Source organism: Canis aureus, chromosome 37 (genome assembly GCF_053574225.1).
Source record: "Canis aureus isolate CA01 chromosome 37, VMU_Caureus_v.1.0, whole genome shotgun sequence".
Lineage (NCBI taxonomy): Eukaryota > Metazoa > Chordata > Mammalia > Carnivora > Canidae > Canis > Canis aureus.
The window spans coordinates 4,993,963-5,017,444 of NC_135647.1; the positions used below are offsets into that span (position 1 = coordinate 4,993,963).

Consider the following 23,482-nt stretch of genomic DNA (forward strand, 5'->3'; position numbering starts at 1 on the left):
TTGAGGGAGAAAGAGAGAGCATGAGCCAGGGTGAGAGGCACAGGGAGAAGCAGGCTCCCCACTGAGCAGGGAGCCAGATGCAGGGCTCAATCCCAGGACCTTGGGATCATGACCTGAGCTGAAGGCAGAAGCTTAACCCACTGAGCCACCCAGGAGCCCTTGGAAGTGTCTTATAATGCCATTTGTAACTATGGAGGAGAAATAACAACAAAAACAAATAAATGAAAAAGCAAGCAAATTTTTTTCTGATTCCTCTAAAGATTCCATGCTTAAGGCAGGGACTTTTGCAGGTTGTCTTCTAAATCAAGAGCTTTAGCAGACATGTAGGAGTGGCATTGCTGTGACACATCATGGAGAGGATTCGGGTGTGCCTGTTATCCTGTTATCTTATCCTATCCTATTGCATTTCCCATAGCACTTGCTTGCCTTCTTTGTACTATGCAAATACAATTCTTCCTCTAAACACAGTTGTTGTTGTTGTTGTTTTTTAATGGATTGGCTTAGCCCAAGAAATGCTGTATCTATAATCAATAATGTTTATCATTAAACCACCCCCACATAGCACAATCCTCTTGTGCAAAATACTAGAAACCATGCCTGTGCCTGAAGGGCTCACGCAGTTAAGCCTGGCACTCTTGACTTCTGCTTGGGTCATGATCTCGAGGTTGTGGGATTGAGCCCGAGATGGGGGTCCTCACACTGGACGTGGAGTCTGCTTGAGATTCTCTCTTTCTCTCCTTCTGCCCCTATACCCCAACTCATGTTCGTGCGTGCTCTGTCTCTCTTTCTAAATAAATAAATAAAATATTAAAAATTACTAGAAACCATGCCCCGGTGAGTGTAGAGGAAAGTGAGCAGGTGAAAATAGCATTCATAAACCTGAATTTGTAACTATAATGATAGTGATGAGGGCAACCGCAGTTTAAAAAGCAGAAGTTGAATTTTGTGGAAAAAAAAAAAACCCACAATGTTTTTATAACAATATTAATAATTAACAGTAGCTAAGTCTTACATTAAAGTTTTGAAATTGGGATCCCTGGGTGGCGCAGCGGTTTAGCGCCTGCCTTTGGCCCAGGGTGCTATCCTGGAGACCCGGGATCGAATCCCACGTCGGGCTCCCGGTGCATGGAGCCTGCTTCTCCCTCTGCCTATGTCTCTGCCTCTCTCTCTCTCTCTGTGTGTGTGACTATCATAAATAAAAAATTAAAAAAAAAAGACTTAAAAAAATAAAGTTTTGAAATTGTGCAAATGTCTCCAGGTTAAACATTCAGTAAACATCAGGAAATTCAAAATCTTTGGATAGTGAATTCTAAACTGTGTTTTCTACTATTGCTACATAGGGTCGGCACATTGGTAGGCAACCAGAGGTTGGTGCTGCTCTGGTTTTCATCTCGTGGATAAGAACTCTGAAATTCAGAGTGAATAAGTGGCGTGCAAATATCACTCAGCCACTGTGCACTCACATCAGGATTAAACCAAGATGCTTTTGCTAAATCCCATGCTCTTTGTCTTGCACTCTTGCATGCTGACATCTTTAAAAATCGGGCACATTTTAGCTCACTTCAAACAGTGAAAATGACCATTGTCTCCTCTTATTTATTTATTTATTTATTTATCTATCTATTTATTTATTTATTGGGTCTGACTTTCCTGACCTAAATATTTACAACTGAGTTCAAATAATGTGGATTTCGGAGCTCCAAGAGACAGGTTGGCTATAAATGTTGGGCATCTTTAAACATCATGATAGGATACTTGGGGACCTATTTGGTATTTTTCTCTTTGCTGCACCCTATCCAGGAGCCAAACTATAGCAAGGGACATGTGGCGCCAGAAATATGAATCTTAGTTAATAGCGTTTCTTCTTTTCTAAATCATGTTACTCTCATGGATGCACAGTGGCAGGAATATTTAGAATTTTATGTTTTTCCTTCTTATGAAACCAAATAATGTCTTTCTTAACTCATTTTCCTGGTGAATATATATGTGGTGCCAGAAATTATATTTAAACTACTTGCTTATTGAAGTAGTTACTGCAATTTTCATGCTTTCAGTGTGAAGGCATCTTAGATGTGGTGCATTTAAGGGCTTAAAAGCAGCAACAAGGCACATTTCCACTTCCGGTTGCTGCCTCAAAATTTGAAATCCTTCTTATGTAGAAGGACAAAGAGGCAGGGTCACCTACCTATGCCTTGTGCTTAAATTGAGGAGGGCTAATTCATGTCTTTGCCTTCTTTTTTCCTTGAAGATAACTGCTATTTTCGCCACAGAGGGGAAAAAGTGTTTTACTGTACATTTCTATAATGCAGCTAAAAGAGTCCAGTAGCTTGTCTGAATTGAAAGGTCTAATTAGATTCTACTTTAATGTAAGATCTTGGCTTCAAGGTACTTAACCACTAAAAGAAAGGGCTTTAAGAGAGGAAGCCATAAAATGTTTAAATAGGAGCATCTTAAGTATATAACTAGGAAATAAAAATACAGTGAAGCATATAAACTGGGGATTTTCTAACTCATTGTGAAAACTTTTTTTTTCCTTTTCTTTCATGCTTGTTTCCGTGCCAGCTGTATCCTGGTCTCATAAAGGAAAGGGTGACAAAGGAGGTGAGCCATGGGAGAAAAGATCCCAGTGAGATCTCCAATTTTAAAATAGAGGCAAGCTTTTCTAATATACTAGTGATACAAAGAGATTCACCACTTCTTCTCCTGTCCCTTCCAAAGGACAGTATCCACCCCCCAATCCTATGTTACTGTGGATAAAAGATTTTCATTTTCATTTTCTAATTTTTTCCAGATTGGCAAAATAGAGACCCTTAATGAATATGCCATTGTTAAGTGAGACCTAACAAGTTACTACTATTCATTTGTCCACATGCAACTTGGGGACAGATGTTTGTGAAATATATCTGCATAGTGAGAATTACTGACTTGAATTATTCAGCGATTCCGTGATTTAATGTCATGAAATCCTAATTCTTTTAGACCCCTTGTAAATTGGGACTTTGTTGGGGCAGGTGAGACCTTATAACCCCTCTACCCACCTCATCCCCTTGAAGCCACTTAGTTAAAACAGCTGCCTGTTGAAGACAGAGTTAAAAGCACTGAGGGAGAGGAAGACAAAAAAAAAAAAAAAAATAAGATTCTCAGACATGAGCTCTAGAATCTGGGATTCTCTTCTACTCCAGGATTAATTTTGTCATTGAAAAGCCTTCATGAACCTTTCCACTGTGTAATTTTGTAAGCTCACGTGTATTGTTATTTTGCTTCCTTCCATTTAAAAATGCTCCATGCCTTTTATTGCGATTCTCATAGGACTGGAAAAAAAAGTTTTGTGAAAGAACATGGTTTCTGGCTTCCATGCTATCATTGATTAGAGATTAATTTGGTTCTTCCTCTATTTTCAAGTAAGTAGAATCTGAAAGAATCCCTTTAAAGGAATGTGGTGATGAAGAGCTTCTATTTTTTTGGTGACTGTAACTTTTTTCCGCCTTAAAATAATATTTTTGTCTGGGAATTTAAGAAAGGACACTCTACTAGCATACAGGATATATTTATTGAGTGACTGTTACTTAGGGAGCACTAGGGACAGAATAAAATGTAATATTAAAAAATATGGATTGCAACATTTAAAAAAAAATACCTGGATGAGTGGAGGCAGTCTAGTGTGGTATGTGGTATGCTATAACCTGTTTTTTGGAAGTTGCAAAAATAGATCAGAGTTCCTGTACACACTGCAAGTTTCCTCCATTGTTAACCTTACTGTGGTACATTTATTGCAACTAATGAACCAATGTTCATATATTATTACAACTCAAGCTCATACTTTATTTCAACATCACTATTTTTTTCTTGAATGTCCTTTGGCTGTCCTAGGATCCTATATGGGATCCCATATTGCATTTATTCAAGATGTTCCTCAGGCTCCTTTAGACTGAAAATTTATGAGACTTACCTCGTTTTTGAAGACTTTGACAGTTTTAAGGATTGCTGGTCACGTATTTGGTGGAATGTCCCTCATTTTTTTTTTTTTTTTTAAGTTTCTCTCGTGGTTACACAAGGTTTGTGGGTCTGGGGAGGAAAGATCACAGTGGAAAACCATTTTTTGTTGAGCAAAGATATGTGGTACCTGTTCAAAACATGATTTACACTTTTATTAATCTTGATTATTTGTCTGAAGTAGTGTTAATCTTTTAACAGTGTTTGTTAGGTTCTACCCCTTCTTCCTCAATGTTCATGTCCTCTTTGGAAAGAAGTTACTATGTGCAGGTCACACTAATGAGGGGAGAATTATGCACCAACAGTTTGAGGCATGAGCAATTACCAAAATTATTTGAAATGTTTCTCTTTGGGAGATTTATTTATACTCCATTTATTTATTCTACCTTGTATTCATATCAGTATGGACATAGGGATATATACTGTATATTTTGGTTTATAATTCAATACTATATTATTTATTTTGTTGCTCAAATGGTTCTAGCTGTAGTCATTAAGAAATCTTTCAGTTGGCTTCTGTGTCCTATGAACATTCTCTCACTGTTTTTGTTTTTGTTTTTTAGCTCATCTTTAAATTCTGGGACTTAGTTCATCTTCTAGATTCTCTGCTCCAACCCTAGAACCATCCACTTCTCCAAAAAGCCCTCATTCCTTTGATTGATTCTCTTATTGTACTGGAAAGTTCTATGGGTTTCAACAAATGCATAATATTGTGTAATAGTATCACATAGAATGGTTATATTCTAAAAATGTTTTGTGTTTTACCTATTCAACCATAATACTCCCCAAAACTTGGCAACCACTAATCTGTTCTCCATTTCTAGGGTTCTGAATTGGAATCCTATGTTATTAAATGGCCTCTTCAGACCGGCTTTACTCACCTAACAACACTCATTTTTATAGCCATTTATGTCTTTACATAGCCTGATGGCTCATTCCTCTTTATTGCTAAGCCATTTTGAATCTCCAGTAGCAATGAATGAGAGCTCCTACTGTTATTCCTTTTCCTCAGCAATTGGTATTATCAGAGTTTTTTTCTCTCTAGCTTTTAGCCATTCTACTAGGTATGTAGTGGTATCTCATTGTTTTATTTTTAAAATTTTTTTTAATTTTTATTTATTTATGATAGTCACACACACAGAGAGAGAGAGAGAGAGAGAGAGGCAGAGACACAGGCAGAGGGAGAAGCAGGCTCCATGCACCGGGAGCCTGATGTGGGATTCGATCCCGGGTCTCCAGGATCGCGCCCTGGGCCAAAGGCAGGCGCCAAACCGCTGCGCCACCCAGGGATCCCCATCTCATTGTTTTAATTCACATTCCTCTAATGACAAATGATGTTGAGTATCTCATATGTTTAGTTGCCATCTGTATGTCTTCTGTGGTGAGTTTTCTGCTCAGATTATTTGCCCATTTTTCAAATGGATTTTATTTATTGCCAAATTAAGTTCTGTATATATTCCAGATGCAAGTTCTTTATCCAATATGTGATTGACAAATATATCCTCTTGATCTGTGACTTGTCCTTTTCTTCTTTTGACAATGACTTCCACAAAACAGAAGGTTTTAATTTTAATGACATCCATCTTACCAATTTTTGTCATGGATCAGGCTTTGATGTTGTATCTAAAAACTCATCACCAAAGTGAAGTTTACACAGAGTTTCTCCTATGTTTTCTTCTAGACTGTTTGTATTTTATACTTTATATTTATAAATTGATACGTTTTTAGTTCATTTTTGTGTAAGTTGTGAGTGAGGCTTGTGTTTATGTTCTTTTTTTTTGCATATGGACATATATGTATATTATTTATATACATATCTCATATTGACACATATATATAGACAAATGTTTTAGTCCCATATGTCAAAAAGATGCCTCTTTTCATTGTATTGTCCTGTGTCTTTGTCAAAAATCACTTGACCACATTTGTGTGGATATATTTCTGGGTTTGGTATTCTGTTCCATTTACCAATGATGTCTTTTCTTTTGCCAACATCACACTTTCTTGATTCTGGTAACCTAACCATAAGTCATGGGTAATGCAAATCTTCCCACTTTATTCTTTTTCAGAAGACAAGGGACCTAGAAAACAACAACAACTATGCCCTTGGAGACTTTTATTGGAAGTGAAAAGACAAAAGTTAAAATAACTATACCTATAAAATTTCTTAACACAAGATAAAATGTAGATCATGAAAACAAAAACATTAAGTATTTGGCAGAGGGAGAGTAAAAATATAGAGCTACATGTTTGAATTTTGTTATCAGGGATTTTTAAAAAACAGGTTTTGGGGGTTTATTACACACACAACCATGCCATGTACAATAGAAGATAGTTTTATTTCTCCTTTTTGCCTTGTTGCACTACCTATGACTTATAAAAGTTGAATAGTACTGCTAAGAGTCCTTGCTTTGTCCCTAATGTTAGTATGAAAGTGTTCAGTGTTGCATAATTAGGTATTCCGTTAGCTGTAGATTTTTAATTTTTTTGCATTTTTATCAGGTTATAGATATTTCCTTCTATTCCTAGTTTTTTAAAGAGTTTTATTATGAATCAGTAATTTTGTCAAATGATCTTCCTGAATATGTTGATATGATCACTGTTTTTCTTATTTCATCTGTTTGTGTGATAAGTTATGTTGGTCACATTTCGAATGATGAACCAGCCTTGCATTCCAGGAATGAGTTCAACTTGGTTGTGCTGATTTATTCTGCTATGCGAGATTAGATTAGTTCATATTTTGTTAAAGATCTTTGTCTCTATCTTCATCAGAAATTAGTCTGTGCTTTCATTTTCTTGCAATAGCTTTATTTTATTTTGGTGTTAGGGTCATGCAATCCTCATAAAGTGAGAATAGGTGGTCCCTATTCTACTTGGGGGGGGGGGATTATATAGAATTAGTTTATTTTTAGGCAAATGTTTAAAAAATTCACTGAGGAAACCATGTGAGCTGACTATTTTCTTTCTGTGGAAGATTATTAACTGCTATTTCAACTTCCTCAATAAATATTATAAAACCTTTTGGGTTATCCATTTCTGCCCTACTGGTGTATTTTAATAGTTTGTGTGTCACCAGATAAAAAGCCCATTTTATCTAAGTTATTAATTTTGGATTTACAAAATTGTTCCTATTGTTCCCTTATGGTCCTTTTACTATCCATGGGATCAGTAGTGATTACACTCTCCTTCATTCCTGATATGGTAAAGTGCTCTGTTCTCTTTTTTTTGGTTAGCCTGACCAGAGATTTATCATTTTCAAAGAACTGGCAGTTGGGTTCACTTATTTTTTAAAATTTCTTTTCCATTTCTAAATTGATTGAATTCTGCTTTAAATTTTGTTTTCCAGGCAGCCCTGGTGGCTCAGCTGTTTAGTGCTGCCTTCAGCCCAGGGCCTGATCCTGGAGACCCAGGATCGAGTGCCGCGTCAGGCTCACTGCATGGAGCCTGCTTCTCCCTCTGCCTGTGTCTCTGCCTCTCTCTCTCTCTCTCTCAGGAATAAATAAAATACTTTAAAAATAAATAAATAAATAAATAAATAAATAAATAAATAAATAAAATTAAACAAATAAAAATAAAAAAAATAAATTTTGTTTTCCTCCTTCTAATTTCTTTAGGTTTGATTTGCTCTTCTTCTCCAGTTTACTAAGATGGAAGCTGGGATTATTGATTATAGATATGTCTTCTTTTCTAATATATGTTATTACCAAATATTATTAGTTGGAGCCCCCAAATTTGGAGGGAGTAGCTCCACTTTCATTTAGTTTAAAATATTCTTTACATTCCTTTGATTTTACCCATACCCCCATTAAGTATGCTGTTTAATTTCCAAATACATGGCGATTCTCCAGCTGTTTTCCTGTTCTCGAGTTCTAGTTTCATTCTGTTGTGCTCTAAGAACATATTTTGTGTGATTTATATAATTTTAAATTTATTAAGGTACACATTACAGAACAGAATGTGGTCTGTCCTGGTAAACATTCCATGTGAGCTTGAGAAAAATGTGTATTCTGCTGGTGAATAGAATATTTTATAAATGTCAATTAGATCAAGTTGATTGATAGTGTCATTCAGGTTATCTATAATCTTACTGATTTTCTGCCTGCTTGATCTTTCAATTACTGACAGAAGGATGTGGAAGCCTTCAACTATAGCTGGGTGTCTTTCAGTTCTAATCCACTGTTATTATATTGGATACTTGTCGGTTATTGCAGGATTGGAGGAGGAGGGGACTTTCTATAATTTTCTCATTAAGTCTCAGTCATTAGTGGGCCTGTGTCTCAGAGGTAAAACCTGCCCAGTTTGCTTCTGTTCTTTCTCGAGGAGTACAATTTTTCATTCCCCATTCTTCTTGTCCCTTCTCTGACTGCCACAATTCCAATCTATTTACCTGACATTTTTTGTTTCCCAAGGAAGACAGGAAGGCTGTAATTGGGGCAGGATTCCTTCCTGAACTGGGATTAGGTTTCAAGTTTGCCATCTGGTGAATCCCTCCCCTGTCAGGTCTAGGCTTTTGTCAGGGTACAGAATCTGAGTAGATGATAAGATGACTACTTTTCCTTCCCCCAGCCTGCCAAGAGGGGATCATTCTCTGATCCTCACCAAGAGAACCTGGTGGGACTTCTGAAATGGAAAGTTTGCATGAGTGTGGGGCTTCCCTAAGATGGCTACCCCCAACACTGTCTCATTTTCACACTAGTCTAAACTCAATTTCTATTTATTAAAATAGTCATTCAACTATTACTACAAGGTGTGGATTCCAGTGGCTTCTACTCCAGATGAACAAACGTCAGAATCTGCATCTCTCTGGATGTACCTGTCTCTTTAGATTCCAGAATGCTGGTTTGTCCTGGGACTACAGGTCTCTGATTATTTAAGAAAAGTCATTGATAATCTGTTAGTTCAGACTGTTTTCTTGTTGTATGGTTGGGAGTGGCAATGTACCAGTTCTATATATGCTAGAGTTTAACTGAAAACCCTGGGACATGCTTTTACTTAGTCATGTCTTCCTGGACCTATCAAATAGTCTTTGAGCATCAGTTTCTTCACCATCTCTCTCTCTCTCTTTTTTTAAAGAGTGTATTATGGATTCTAAATTCCTTCAAGCAAACACAGTAGGACTCTGAAGGATTTGTGGACTTTCAAAGTGGAATTGGGCCCCAGGAACACAGGATTTTAAAACCCCAGAGGGGATGCAGAGATTTAACTCAACATTGGTAAGCTACCATCAGTATCAAAATGTCACTTACTCCTGAATATTCTCTTCCTCACACTTCACCTCCTGGAGGCCTGCAATCTACTGATCAAAAACTTAGAATTCATAACAGAAGTTGAGAGCTGATTCCAACAATTAAAATTTACCAATCACCCGTGAATTCATTCTTTCCTCCTTACCTTCTCACTCCCAACCAATATGGCACATCCCATTAATTAGCTAGAAGGTTGTGCTTTCCTCATGATAAAAATGATCAAAGTGACTGAAAACAAAACAAAAAACCCCCAAAAAGCCAAATGAGTTTTAATTTGTTTATTTGTATGGCAGAAGAGTCCAGTTACTTGGCATGAGTACCTCAGATTGTCATTCATCCTCCTATGTTTCTAAGATCAAAGATTACTACCCTTAGGACAATGAGAACAAAACTAAACGGCACTACCATAAACAGAATAGTACATACTAACCTATCTGACTGTTTCATTTAATATTGTATCATTAAACCTTTTGCATGAAAAAAAATTTAAAAAATAACCTTTTGCATGGGGGCTAAGAGAGGTCTGAGTTACCCATGGACAAGTTATAAATGTATTTTTAGTTGGCCATGTCCATCTAATAATGACCTCCTCTACCTCATCATTAGACCCAAATACAATTTGGGATGTCTTATATGCAATCTTTGGGATCAAATTGTTTAAGGCTTCTTAATGGCCTCTTTAAACAGAGATCAAAGGTAACATGTTTTTTGTTCTACTCTAGTCCTTTCTCCCATCTCATATAGATTATTCCTCTATTTTGCCTAGCCAAAATCCTTAGAAATACCTTTGACTTTGTATTCTCTACCCTTTATATTTTTCTATCATAAAGCCATGTTATGACTTCTGACCAAACATCTCTGATTCTCTTGATTCTCCATTCAGACTTATTAGCATTCTAGTTTGAAGCAACACTAAACTATAAAGCACGAAATTTAGGATGCAACCTAAAATAGCTTTATTTTAGATTGAAAAAATCTTAAGTTAATCAAAGCTAAAATTTGCTCTGTGTTTTTAAAAAATTTTATATCAGTATCTGTATTGCCAGAGCCTTAAAAATATGTTTTGCCTCTCTAAGAATGTAATAAAATGTATTAGGAGATTATAGTTAACAAGTGACAAGACAGCAAGGTAGTTGGGGACTTGGGAAGAAGATGATACCGTCTGTGTAATCACCTGAATACAGAGAAGACATGACAATCTTTCCATTCTTCCTCTTTCTAAATCCTGGGCTGTGAGGAACATTTTGTTGTTGTTGTTGAAAGAAATATTTTATAGGAATATGCAAAGAGGTTTATGAATCTAAATGAGTTCACAAATTAGTGTTTGTTTCTATGTTTTTGATGTTATTACTCTATATTTCTTCCCAGACTAGTTTCAGAACAATGGCACAGCAGAGCCAAAATGACCTACTTTTTTTTAGGAGAATTCATTAGCACATTACAAAGTCTCCTTTTTAAACTTTCTATGGCATTTTTCCACATTAACCTTATTTGCCATAATGGATTTGTATTTTATTAAATTGTGAAAATGGCACTTTCTATAATAAGGGATTGGTTAATTTGCCATTTTACTGAAATGGCTAATGGGATGATTTTCATATTGAATTAGCATTATTACACCATAGATTTGAAAACGCATAACTGACTCTCCATAATGCTTCTGTGATTGCTTGTTTATTCTTTAAGTGTTCCTATGGCAAAGTGGGCCGTCTGTCTCAAGGTCTGAAGCTTCTGGGTGTCCTGTAAAGATGCTGGTGTCCTTTCTTTATCACATTGCCCTTTGGTTTCAAGAATAAATTCAGACTTTTATCCTGGCTGTTTGGTTTGGATGCTTGGGACATTCTTTGTTAAATCCTATGAGACAGGACAGCCCCGGTAGCCCAGCGATTTGGCACCACCTTCGACCCCGGGGTGTGATCCTGGAGACCCGGGATTGAGTCCCACGTCAGGCTCCCTGCATGGAGCCTGCTTCTCTCCCTCTCCTCTGCCTGTGTCTCTGCCTCTCTCTTTCTGTCCTGAATAAATAAATTTAAAAAAATCCTATGAAACATTTTGTTGCTCCTACAGTTTGAGTAGATATTTAAAACCAACTGTTTCAACAGTTACTCTAAGAGAGCTTTTTTAAATATTGAGAAGAAAATCATCCAGGGATGCCTGGGTGGTTCAGTGGTGGAGCATCTGCTTTTAGCTCAGGTTGTGATCCTGGGGTCCTGGGATCAAGTCCCGTATTGGGCTCCCTGCATGGAGCCTGCTTCTCCCTCCGCCTGTGTCTCTGCCTCTCTGTGTCTCTCATGAATAAATAAATAAAATCTTTTTAACTTATTTATCTATTCATTATAGACAGAGAGAGAGAGAGAGAGAGAGAGGCAGAAACACAAGCAGAGGGAGAAGCAGGCCCCATGCCAGGAGCCTGACGTGGGACTCGATCCTGGGACTCCAGGATCGTGCCCTGGGCCAAAGGCAGGCACCAAACCGCTGAGCCACCCAGGGATCCCCCAATAAATAAAATCTTAAAAAAAGAAAATAATCCAGAAGCAGGTAAAATTGAAACCCATTAACACTGCTTTATGCTTATTAGTACATATATATACACACAGATATGTACATATATATATACACACACACTGCTATCTATGAGATGCTCACATGAATGATATATCCTTATCCTTAACATATGACACATTCTTGCTTTTTCCAAAAAAGGAGCAAATATATAAAGTAATAGACACTAAGAAAAACTGGCAACATTGAAAAGCAGAATGAGAATTATATATGTGTTTTACCAACTCAGTACACAACTGAGGCCGTTCATGGGGATTTCCCTTACTTAGGATGTTCAGTTATAATAATAATTTATACATGGTGTACCCCTCTCCTTCACTTAGTATGAAATCAGATATTGTCCTATGTGATTGCTTTCTCTAAAATTTCCTTAGTTTCTCAGTTATCAATCATTCCAAGTTAATTCCGATTCAGTAAGGAGACACCAGAAGAAGTGATTACATATCTACAAATGTGGAACAGCACTTGAGCAGTAACATTTGCCTGTGTTCTAATTAAATGCTTGAACGTGGTTTCTTGTACATTAAAAAGAACACATTTGTGTAAGTAAGAGTGGAGGGTAAATGAAAGATTAATAACCCCAGGTCAGAGTTGGGTAATGGCCAAAGCAAATAATTGCTGTGATTGTAGTATTATCTGGATATGGAAAATGGTCTTCAAATTATTGACCTGTGCCTTTAATAGAAAATGATTATAATTATGTTCTTGGTGTTATAAAATCATGAATTTCATACAGATGGCTATTGTTGCTTTCTATCCTAACCGTAAGGATAACATAATTCCTTCATGACTGTGCTATAGGGTGAGTTGAATAAACTATTTTAGTATAATCTCAGGCTGCATAGAACCATGTTTTATGAAGTTGAATCAACTTCAACCAAAACCATGTAATGCTTGCTTATTGTAGTGGATGCTGAGAAATCAAATTTCTGTCAATTTCAAACAGTTTATGCAGAGTGTTGTTGCTTCTACTTAAACTCTGTGTTACCTTAAATGAGGAATTGTTTTATTTTTAATATGAATAAATAAATTTGTATCCATATGTTCATGTGTTATTGGAAGAAAGTATTGACTCAATTAAAACACTTTGTCTCATGATTATTTGCTCGGCTTTTTTTCATAGGATTTTATTGATCAGAATTACTTAAAAAAAAGTATAGTGGAAATTTATGGAGTTTGCAGATTTGAAACTGAAAATGCAGGTAGGAGAATAATAGAATATTCTTTTTAAAAATATGTTATTCCTCATCAATCAAAAATAAGTTATTTGATCTCCTAGTATCTGTTCTGAGTTCCTGAGCACTATCATTCCTGCAGTGAAACCCATATCCCTTTTACTTAGATAAGATGTTTTTATTAAAGACTTTTAAAAAATGTGTCTTATTAGACAGAATGCTACTGAGCTATTCAGATGACTTCAAATGAAATACATCTTTTCTGATTAATTTTTAAATAATATCTCTGAGATAGATTTATGTACGGTTAGTATATATTGCTTGTTTTTTTTTTTTTTACAGATTTTACTTATTTATTTGAGAGAGAGAGAAAGAATGAGAGAGAGAGAGAGAGAGAGAGAGAGAGAGAGAAAGAGAGCACAAGCAAGGAGAGGGGCAGAAAGAGAAGCAGATTCCCTGTTGAGCAGGGGGCCTGATGCGGCATTCGATCCCGGGACCCTGAGACCATGACCTGAGCTGAATGCAGATGCTTAACCAACTGAACCCCCCAAGGGCCCTCGTTTAGCCATTGAAATGTTGTCTCACTAGACATAAATCTGAGGTATTTGTTGATTCTGACGCATTTTTGGAGTAATTTTGTTTTTAAGGCTTAGTCTGAATGTTTTGGATACTTAGTTTGGTAGTTTAATAAGTGTTCAATAACTCTGTGTTGAGTTTAATGAACTTCATGATATTTCTTTAACGAATACAGAAATCAGACACGTTGCTTAGAAAATCTCACAGATTCACCCTTAGGAGATAAAGTTGTTATAGAGTGTCTTCACTGACTTTTTGAAGGTAAAGCCCTGCATATTGTGTGATGAATTTCATCCTTTCTGGATCATGGGGAATGAAACGTTATTATGATAAGATAGCACTTTTGTTTAAATTTTAAGATCAGTCTCCCTTTTTTTTTCAGAAACTCACAAAACCAAACCTGACTGGGGAGCACAATGAATCTTGTCCAAAGTAATTTTATATATACCATATATATAATATTTATTTATTATATATTTGTATATAATACATGTAGTATATATACTATATATAATTAACATAATATAAATTTATGTATCTATAAAATATTTTAATTTCAAATATAATTTTCCATGACTTCCCCTCCTTTTGAATGAAGTCACTATGATTTTTCTCAGCAGAAACCATCTCATAAAGGGTTCAGAGGTGGAAAACTCACCAATGTCTGGTTCTAGAATTTGTAAGAATCGCAAATATACTGTATATACTGTACATTTTGGCTTCTGTGTCCCATTGGCTGGTTCCATTGACTTAGAACAGAAATATAAAGTAACACACATTTCCTTTGAGGTTTGTGACTATAACATTGAAAAATATTGACCTCAATGTCAAAGAAAAATAATTTTTAAATTAAAAATTTATTTGTGCTAGTCTTTATATTATTACAAAATACTTTTATAAAATCTGTTTCTTAAAAGAAATCTATTTCTTAAGGCTAGATTGTACACTTCAAAATAACTTGCAATTAATTTTTTGGACCTTAGGACATACTTTGATTTTTCCATAAAAAAGTACTGTAGGAAATCAGGTTACTTATTATTATTATTATTATTAATATCAGCTTTCTATAAGGCCAGCATTTTGAAAGAAAATGGACACATATTATTCATTAGGCTACATTCTTTTCTTTTAAAAAGATTTTTATTAATTCATGAGAGACAGGGAGAGAGAGAGAGAGAGAGAGAAAGAGGCAGAGATACAGGCAGAGAGAGAAGCAGGCTCCATGCAAGGAGCCCGAGGTGGGACTCCATCCCGGGACTCCAGGATCGCTAAACTGATAAGCCACCCGGGCTGCCCAGGCTACATTATTTTCAACCTAAGTAAAATTGATAAAATTGTGGCCATATTTTCTTTATTAAAAAAAAAATAAGAGAAAAAGAAGACCTGGAATCTCTGATTCCATATGAAGGCCCAGTTGCTAGTTGATTTGTCTGTGTTGATAGGAAAGGAAAGACTGGCTTTTTATTTAAGTCCTATATTCCTCTGTTGCCTCACTAGTTTCTAGTGTTCAGTCTGTCATTATCCATTTAAGTATCAACCAATCTCATTTTGCTCTAAGAAATTCACTAAATTGCCTATGTCATAACTTTGTTTGCATTTAACAGTTTAAACTATCTTGTCGCTAGTGTCTTTGTCATCCAAATAATCTCCCCCAACTCTAACTACAAATGGCTCCATGTTTTCAGGTTTAAAATTAAGTGAAATGATACGGTTTTTGCCCTCTAGAAGTTTATAATCTTAGAAAGATTTGGTTAAGGCAATTTTGCAGATCTCCATCTGTGATTTTTGTGTGTGTGTGATTGAGCCTGTGATTGTTTCCTGAGCCCCCTTCTAAATTTCTATCACCAGATATATTATCTTTGATTGAAAGAGCAGAAGGTTGCCATGGGGTGTGGTGTGTGTGTGTGTGTGTGTGTGTGTTTCCATGTGCACACATAAAGGCATGCATCTGTATCTTACTTAGGAGGCAACATTTTAGTAGGCCATAGACCTGGCATAATTGATTGACTTAAGCCAGAAAGACAAAAGAAGCATTTTCACAATTTCTCAGCTCAAGTATAACTCTAAGCTCAGTGCTTTGCCCAGCACAGTGCTCCTGACCAGGGAGAAGTAGAGAACTCAGAAAGACACCTTTCCCTGATATCACCCTTTTGCTTCTGGGCCAGCCTGATACCAAGTTAACCCAGTTGCTTCTGTGGAGAAGGCAGCCACCCATCTCCTTCCACAGCGTGGAGTCGTAGCTCATAAGGCACTGGTGATTTCTGTGAGCCCAATTCAAGGAGAGAAGCAGAGGTTGTCTTTTAGTTTTGTTGACTGTATCCTTTGCTGTGCAAAAGCTTCTTATCTTGATGAAGTCCCAATAGTTCATTTTTGCTTTTGTTTCTTTTGTCTTCGTGGATGTCTCTTGCAAGAAGTTACTGTGGCCGAGTTCAAAAAGGGTGTTGCCTGTGTTCTCCTCTAGGATTTTGATGGAATCTTGTCTCACATTTAGATCTTTCATCCATTTTGAGTTTATCTTTGTGTATGGTAAAACTGTGTGCAGGTTCCTCAAAGAGTTAAAAATAGACCTGCCCTACGACCCAGCAATTACACTGTTGGGAATTTACCCCAAAGATGCAGATGCAATGAAACACAGGGACACCTGCACCCCGATGTTTCTAGCAGCAATGTCCACAATAGCCAAACTGTGGAAGGAGCCTCGGTGTCCATCGAAAGATGAATGGATAAAGAAGATGTGGTCTATGTATACAATGGAATATTCCTCAGCCATTAGAAACGACAAATACCCACCATTTGCTTTGACGTGGATGGAACTGGAGGTATTATGCTGAGTGAAGTAAGTCAATCAGAGAAGGACAAACATTATATGGTCTCATTCATTTGGGGAATATAAAAAATAGTGAAAGGGAATAGAAGGGAAGGGAGAAGAAATGGGTAGGAAATATCAGAAAGGGAGACAGAACATAAAGACTCCTAACTCTGGGAAACCAACTAGGGGTAGTGGAAGGGGAGGTGGGCTGGGGGTGGGGGTGAATGGGTGACGGGCACTGAGGGGGACACTTGATGGGATGAGCACTGGGTGTTATTCTGTATGTTGGCAAATTGAACACCAATAAAAAATAAATTTATTATTAAAAAAAAAAAAGAAGAAGAAGAAGCAGAGAGTGGTCTGAGGGGATGCAGGAAGGTTTCTGCTCCTTTATCTCCCTGTCTTCCTCAACATGGCCACTTCCAGACCGTGCACATTATTAATAGCTGTCATTTTTCTTTCTGAACAAATCACCTCTATGCAGTTTGCACTCGAGGGTACTGGTGAGTGTCCTGCCTATCTCCGTACATTAAATAACCTCATTGCAGCGCTGAGCCTGGCCGTGTCTCCCTCTTTCTCTGTGGCAGGTGTATTTATCATTTTCCTCACTCTGACATTCCTAGCTCCAGCTGCCAGACCAGGCCTGGCGCCTTTCTCTCTGTAGATTAGTTTGCATTCTACAGGATTAAAAAGGTTTAGGGAGCAACTGGGAGTTGGCAGGAAGAGCCTGGGTTGTTTAGAAATGTCAGAAAAGTGTCAAGACTGCCAGTTTTCTGGGGGCCAAGGTGGGGGTGGGAGAGGAACAGTAGTATTTTTCAATCAGATTCTAGCAGACAAAACACCACAAGAAAGAGTCAGCAAGGATCCCTAAGATGATCAGAAATGCGTGTATTCTGAGAGGGGGAGGAAGAGCAGAGGAGGCCGTGGGCAGTAGAAGGGACAAACAACTCTGCTTTTCCAGCAGGCAATTGAAAGTTGACAAATCGGACAGCCCAGTCCATCACACTCCGGTGTCACTCTGCTGCGTTAGTCAACGGTGTGTAAAGCCGCCACCAGAGAGAAGACAAAGCAGGAGCTGGAGCGCTCTGAAAACACACACATGGCTGATGCACTCAGCAGCACCTCTCTTTCCCATTTCATTCTCTGCCTCTATTCGGATTTCTTTGGTTATTTGTGGAGGAGGGGACTTTTGTCTTTGATGCGTTTCCCTGGAGAAGGGAGCCACTTCCCAGAGCTCAGAAAGAAGCCTTGATCTCCCAAAGATTCTGCACAGGTGACAAACGAAATGAATGAGTGAAATGTTTAAATGTCGCATCTACCCCATGCATAACCACAACTCCTGAGAAGGAAGGGGATTGGCATGTCTGAAAACCTAAAAGCAGAGTTTAGCATGAAAAATGAATCAGGGAGTGTCATTACTGCCCTGAACACACAGATAGATGGGCCACACCATCCTGTCAGTGTTTTGTGCTTGCACTGGAGGATGTGCTCTGAGCAGCCTTGGAAACTGTATGATCTGTGCACCAAGAAAAAAGACCGAGGTCTGGGAAACTTGGAAAAGAATTTCCTTGGGTTTGGCTGAATTGGAAGGGAAACACTCAAGTCACTTGGCAGACCTCCACAGAAGTGATTTCCACCATGATTTGTGCCAGCTTATGTAGCACTTTGGGACCTTCCTTGGGGTAGAGAAGGAAGAGGAGCAGATAACAGCAAAGATTTTGGCTTTTTCTTCAAGACATGATGTGTGGGAACAGCCTTAAATTAGGAATCAGAAGCGAGTGTGTTAGCCTTAGCCAGACTCTTGAACCTTTTTCTTCATTTGTAATATATAGTATGGTTATATAGTATAGCCCATATGATTTTTAAGTTTCCATCAAAATAAAATCCTATAATTCACTTATTAAACTCATACCCTTGGCCATAGGTGGATTAGGCTGGTGAACTCTGCATGTGTTCTGTGTAAAGTTGCCATTAAGGAAGAGGTAAAATCATCTCTGCTATGATTAGTTCTTAACTAGATATTGGGAATTTGGGGGCCAATGCTCAGGGCATCTGACATATAGAGCCAGTCAACAGGAAACAGGAAACTTCCTTTTGGCCAAAACATTGTTTGCAAGTGCAGCAAAATTAGTCAATCCCTTTTGTTAATGGATAGCGGATTCCTAAGGAAAGGCGGGTGTACCTCCTACATTCCAGAAAGATCTGGATCTTGTCCTCTCGAGATAAATCCCTACACTTAGTAAGTTCTTTACCCCCTTGCATGAAGCCTTATTCTACCAACGTCTCTCTATACCTCCTTCTCCTTGGGTTTCCTCCCCACCGGTCTGCATGCATGCCCAAGTCTCTCTCCCTTGGCTGCACCTCAGTCCAGATAGCTGTAGTCAGATCTATCCATCGTATATTGTTCTTTGCAATGCTACATCAACATTTTAGGAACAGGGCAGCAAAGGCCCTTGCTTTCATGCAATTTAGTCTCCAGTATGCTGTGAAAGTGAGGAGGAGAATTAATGGGGAGACTAATAAACACAAAACATGAACACCAATAAGATACCTTAACACTGTTGGTTCACAACCATCTTGGGAGCTTCCTGGGAGTGATCTGAAACTTGCCCCATTATGAGAAGGGGAGAGGGAGACCCAAGAAGGAGAAAGGCCCACTTCAGGTTGGCAGGTATCAATTTTAATAAGCAAAGGGAACTTCAATGGGCACCAGTGAGACCAATGGATCCCTGTACCTATTTGACAAATCTTAAAAGTTTATAGAGAGATCCTAACTGGGCTCAGTCATGTGTACCATGCAGGTGTTCACACCACCTCACCAACTCAAGGTTGGGTCCCTGGAGCAGCCTCTGGGAGCAGGAGAGGCAAGGGGAACCTACATCCCCAGGACAGGGAGGGTAAACAATCTCCAAGGGCCCAGGCCCAGCTAATGAGTCAACTGGCCACATCTCTTTGAAAGAGACCACATCTCTTTGATGCTGTTCCCCAACAAACATAATGTAAGTACTTTAAAACAGTAAAGTAGGTGACATAATAGAGTGAATGAGAGGTGGGACATGGGACTACTTTTGATGATGAAGTAAAGGGAATCTTTCTGAGGAAATGATATTTGAATTGAAGATGGGAATTACTGGAAAGATCTGGTGTTGTAAAGATCCATAACAAAGCATTCAAAGCAAAGGGAGTAGAAAGTGCCAGACCCATAGACTGGCAGGATCTTGGCATTAAGAAGAGTAAAAGGAAGCCAGTGAGGTTATATAGGAGCGAATGGTAGGGAGTGTGATAGGAGAAACAGACATGAGCAGGGCTGGACCATGACAACTGAGGGCCTGGCAAGCTGTGGTTAGAATTTGGAGGCTGAGTTTTAGACACTTTTAAGCAGGAGGTGACAATTTACCCTATATTTAAAAAAAAAAAAATCATCCTTGCTGTTGCGTGGTGAACTGATGGTAGAGAAGCAAGAATAGAAGCAAGAAGGCCAGTAAGTAGATGACTTCAGTTTCAGGTGAGACGTGATGGTGGCCTGGACCTGGTCCATATGGTGGCTTGGAGATGAGAAAAGCAGACATATCCAAGACACAATTTTGAGATTAAATCAATAGATTTGGAGATAGATTGAAGTTGTCAAGCAAAGGAGTTGAGAGTGCTAATGATGGCTTCCAGATGTCTGGCTTGAGTAGTTGAGCATGAAGACATGACAGTGACAGAAATGGGCACGGCTGGGAGAGTGTCAAAGTCTGAGTGTCAAGGAAGGTTTTGTCCTTGGCCATCTTTTTTTCCATTGTATCCATTTTAAATGTATATTATGAGTCCTCCTGGGGGCAGTGGAAAACACCTCACCTTCTCTGTCACTTGAGCTGTGGTGCTTCTAGTTAGACCAATACTATTGACTTCTCTACCCCTCCAGGTCTCAGACCTGCTCTGAGAGGAAAACTGAATTACTTCACTAACACATTTATGAGCAAGAAGGGGAGTGCTCCACTCTGCCTTTTCCATTGTCTTTTCTCCCTGAGATTTGCCTTCACTTGGACTTACAGCCTGGAATTTCTGTGGTCACTCACTTCTTTTGTCACATTCGTTCAATGTTCATGATGTTCACATTCATTCTATGGATGAGCCATGTCAGTTCTGTTTCAGCTCTTGTATCTCCTTTTCCCTGTCATTCCCCAGGTACAAATCCTCATTGAAACTTTGATTACCAACCTGCAGCCTCTCCCTATGTTTGCAATGTTAAATGAACATTTTGTATCAATAATTTTTAATAGTTTGGGCTGAAAAAAGGTGCCAGATTCCCTTAGACTACTTGTGATTTAGTCCCAATTAATTCTTTTTTAAGAAAGATTTTATTTTTTTATTTGACAGAACACGAGTGGGGCGAGGGGTGAGGAACAGAGAGAGACAAGCAGACCGTGCTGAGTGCAAAGCCAAACATGGGGCTCAATTCCATGACCCTGAGATCATGATATGAGCCAAAATCAAGGGTTGGATGCACAATCGACTGAGCCACCCAGGTACCTCTGTTCCCAGTTAATTCTTGCCCAATTCATAGTAGTATGAAAAATGTCTCTGCTTCTCAATATCAATTTTTGCTACATTATCTCCATCCATGATTCATGCTATTCTCTTAGCCTAAAAGCTTCTGAATTTCTGCAAGTCCAATTCTTGCCATTCTCTAAGATCCGGCCTCAGTGACACCAGTGAAATGAAATACCTTCCTATTGACATCCCTAGATGGAGATAATTCCTCTCTTCAAGTATTGATTCAAATATTATTTACATCCCAATAAACATACTGGGAATTTCATAGAAAATTTTATGCTAGTGTGCAATTTCCACTAACTTGCAACGCTGCCTTTAAAATTGTTGTCACCATGATGCTTTGTAAGAGTCGTTCTCAAATATTAGTTGTCAGATTAAAACACAAAGGATAGTTTAAAGGAATTTTTGGTGATCTGAATCCTGATGCACATGACAGGGCACCAGCTATCTCAAGGATAGTGAGTCAACTAGTAAGGGAGAAGTAGAGAATAAGACAGAGGCCAATGTAGTCTGTTTCTTTCCTTCTCTAAAGCATTCAGCAAAGTCTCAAGGGACCCAAAAAAGCACATTTTTAAGTTCTTTCTGTGGAATGAGGTCTTAGATACTAGTTTTTCCCCTTCGGTCTGCTAATTACCTGCCAGTGAGAACTTGAATCACTACGTGAGTCTTACACAATGCTCTTTCATTGCACTCACTGTGCAGCAGATTTGCAAACTAGTATTTGGTAGCATCAGAGACTAAATTCATCAGACCATGGAAAATGAGTGCAGGTTTACAAGTTCACACACACATATATGCGTATGGACATGGGCAATTTGTGGTACCAAAAAATGTAGAGAGAAAGTAGATGAGTAGAGGGGAGTGGCAGAGGGAGAGGGAGAAGCAGGCTCCCCGCTGAACAGAGATCCCAAAGCTGGGAGATCCCAGGATCCTGGGATCAAGATCTGAGCTGAAGGCAGATGCTCAACCAACTGAGCCTCCCTGGGAACCCCTAATCTTTGTTTCTTGATGAAATGTATAACAGAGGCAGCAGCTAAATGAAATCAAATACCATCTATCTTGGGGGGCCTGGCTGGTTTGGTTGGTATAGAGTATGCAACGCTTGATCTTGTGGTCGTAATTTTGAGGCCACACAGTGGGTGTAGAGATTACTTTAAAAATGAAGTCTTTAAAAATACTATCTTACAGAATTTCTTTTTTTTTTCTAGAAGTTTGATGTGAGCTGGGTCCAACCCAAAACTATATACAATGAGAAAAACCATTTTCAGAAATATCTACATTACGCATTTCTTTTTTCATCTTTTTTTGGTCTGTGTTCAAAACTCTTTTAAATATAAAATTGGGAGGAATAGCATTTCCAGTGGAAAATAATTGGGGATTGGATGTTTTCTGTCTCCTATAAAATTAGGATTGAACTAGTAAGAATGGCAACTTTTTTGAGCCATAGGAATGACATGAGTAGCACCTCTGGCCATGTGAGTCAGTACTCAGAAGTGCACCGTGACTGCCCACCTAGTACCTTTGCTCATCCTGGCCCAGCCTCCTGGAATGTCTTTCTCCTGGTCCCTGGTGTAATCCCAGTCTGCATTTTATACATCAGACCTAAATCCTACAGATCCAGAATTTGTATTTGCTTTCTAGGGCTGCTGTAACAATGTTCTACAAAATGAGTGGCTCAGATAACACAAATGTATCATCTCAGTGCTAGAGGGTGGAAGCCTAAGATCAAGATATCAGCAGGTTTGTTCCCTTCCGAGGGCTGTGAGGGAGATGGTGGTCCAGGCTTCTCGGCTTGCCTGAGAGATAGCTGTCTTCTCCCTATGTCCTCACACCTTTCTTTGTACTTTCTCAAATGAATGTCTTGTTGTCTGCCCTCTTGGGATTTTTTTCAGTGCTATTCCACGTGTTCTTTATCCTGGCAACTTCTACGACAGCTGAGACATACTTGATTTCCTCTACTTCTTCGTGCCCCAATCTAGAAGGCTGTCCTCCATGTAGAAGCCTTCAAAAGAGTTAAGTAACAGCTATCCACAATGAAACCATTAGGTAAGGGTCTTTGAAAGTGGAAATGGAATCCATTTGGCAATGTTATATTTCCTAGATTTTGAATAGGGCATCCTACCATGTGTGAGCCTGTCGTCAGTTGAGGGCTCATCAATATTACTTGCTTAAATTTATGTGTAGATTCAAAGGTAAACCTCGCAAGAATATATGAGTTTGTGGTAAGGATTGAGACTCAAGACTGGTTTCTTTTAATTCATACTCTTGTCTTTAATTCTGATTTACTTTCAGACCGAACATTGATTTACCTTTTTTTAGTGTTTTCTCACTTTGTTCTTCTTAAGCCCTTTGTTGGCTTTCTAAAAGTTATTGCCACTGAATTAGATTTTAATGGAGTTAATATATCAGTATGTTATTTAGGGTTTTAGTCTGTGATTAATCCTAGAAAAGCTGGGTGAGTGCCTTACCAGAGGGCTGTGTTTTCTCCAGGTTGTAACATTATTCATGTCAGATGCAAACGTACAAATACAGAGCGGCAGGAAAAATGAAATGAGGAAGCAGGGGAATCTGGGCTTTGGCTC

At 38.3% G+C, this 23,482-nt stretch overlaps 1 long non-coding RNA gene across 4 annotated transcripts in view; it reads left to right on the top strand.

Annotated features, from left to right (window-relative positions):
• The window catches only part of LOC144306390 (uncharacterized), a 208,234-nt gene that overhangs the window by 125,837 nt on the left and 58,915 nt on the right, over positions 1 to 23,482 (top strand). For 3 of the 4 annotated variants that reach the window (XR_013373460.1, XR_013373463.1, XR_013373465.1), the window contains exons 5-8: positions 2,563 to 2,601; positions 9,067 to 9,206; positions 20,724 to 20,872; positions 22,793 to 22,946. This is a non-coding gene — a long non-coding RNA (uncharacterized LOC144306390). The remainder of the gene's footprint in view (positions 1 to 2,562; positions 2,602 to 9,066; positions 9,207 to 20,723; positions 20,873 to 22,792; positions 22,947 to 23,482) is intronic. The other variant, XR_013373462.1, reaches the window with a different exon arrangement.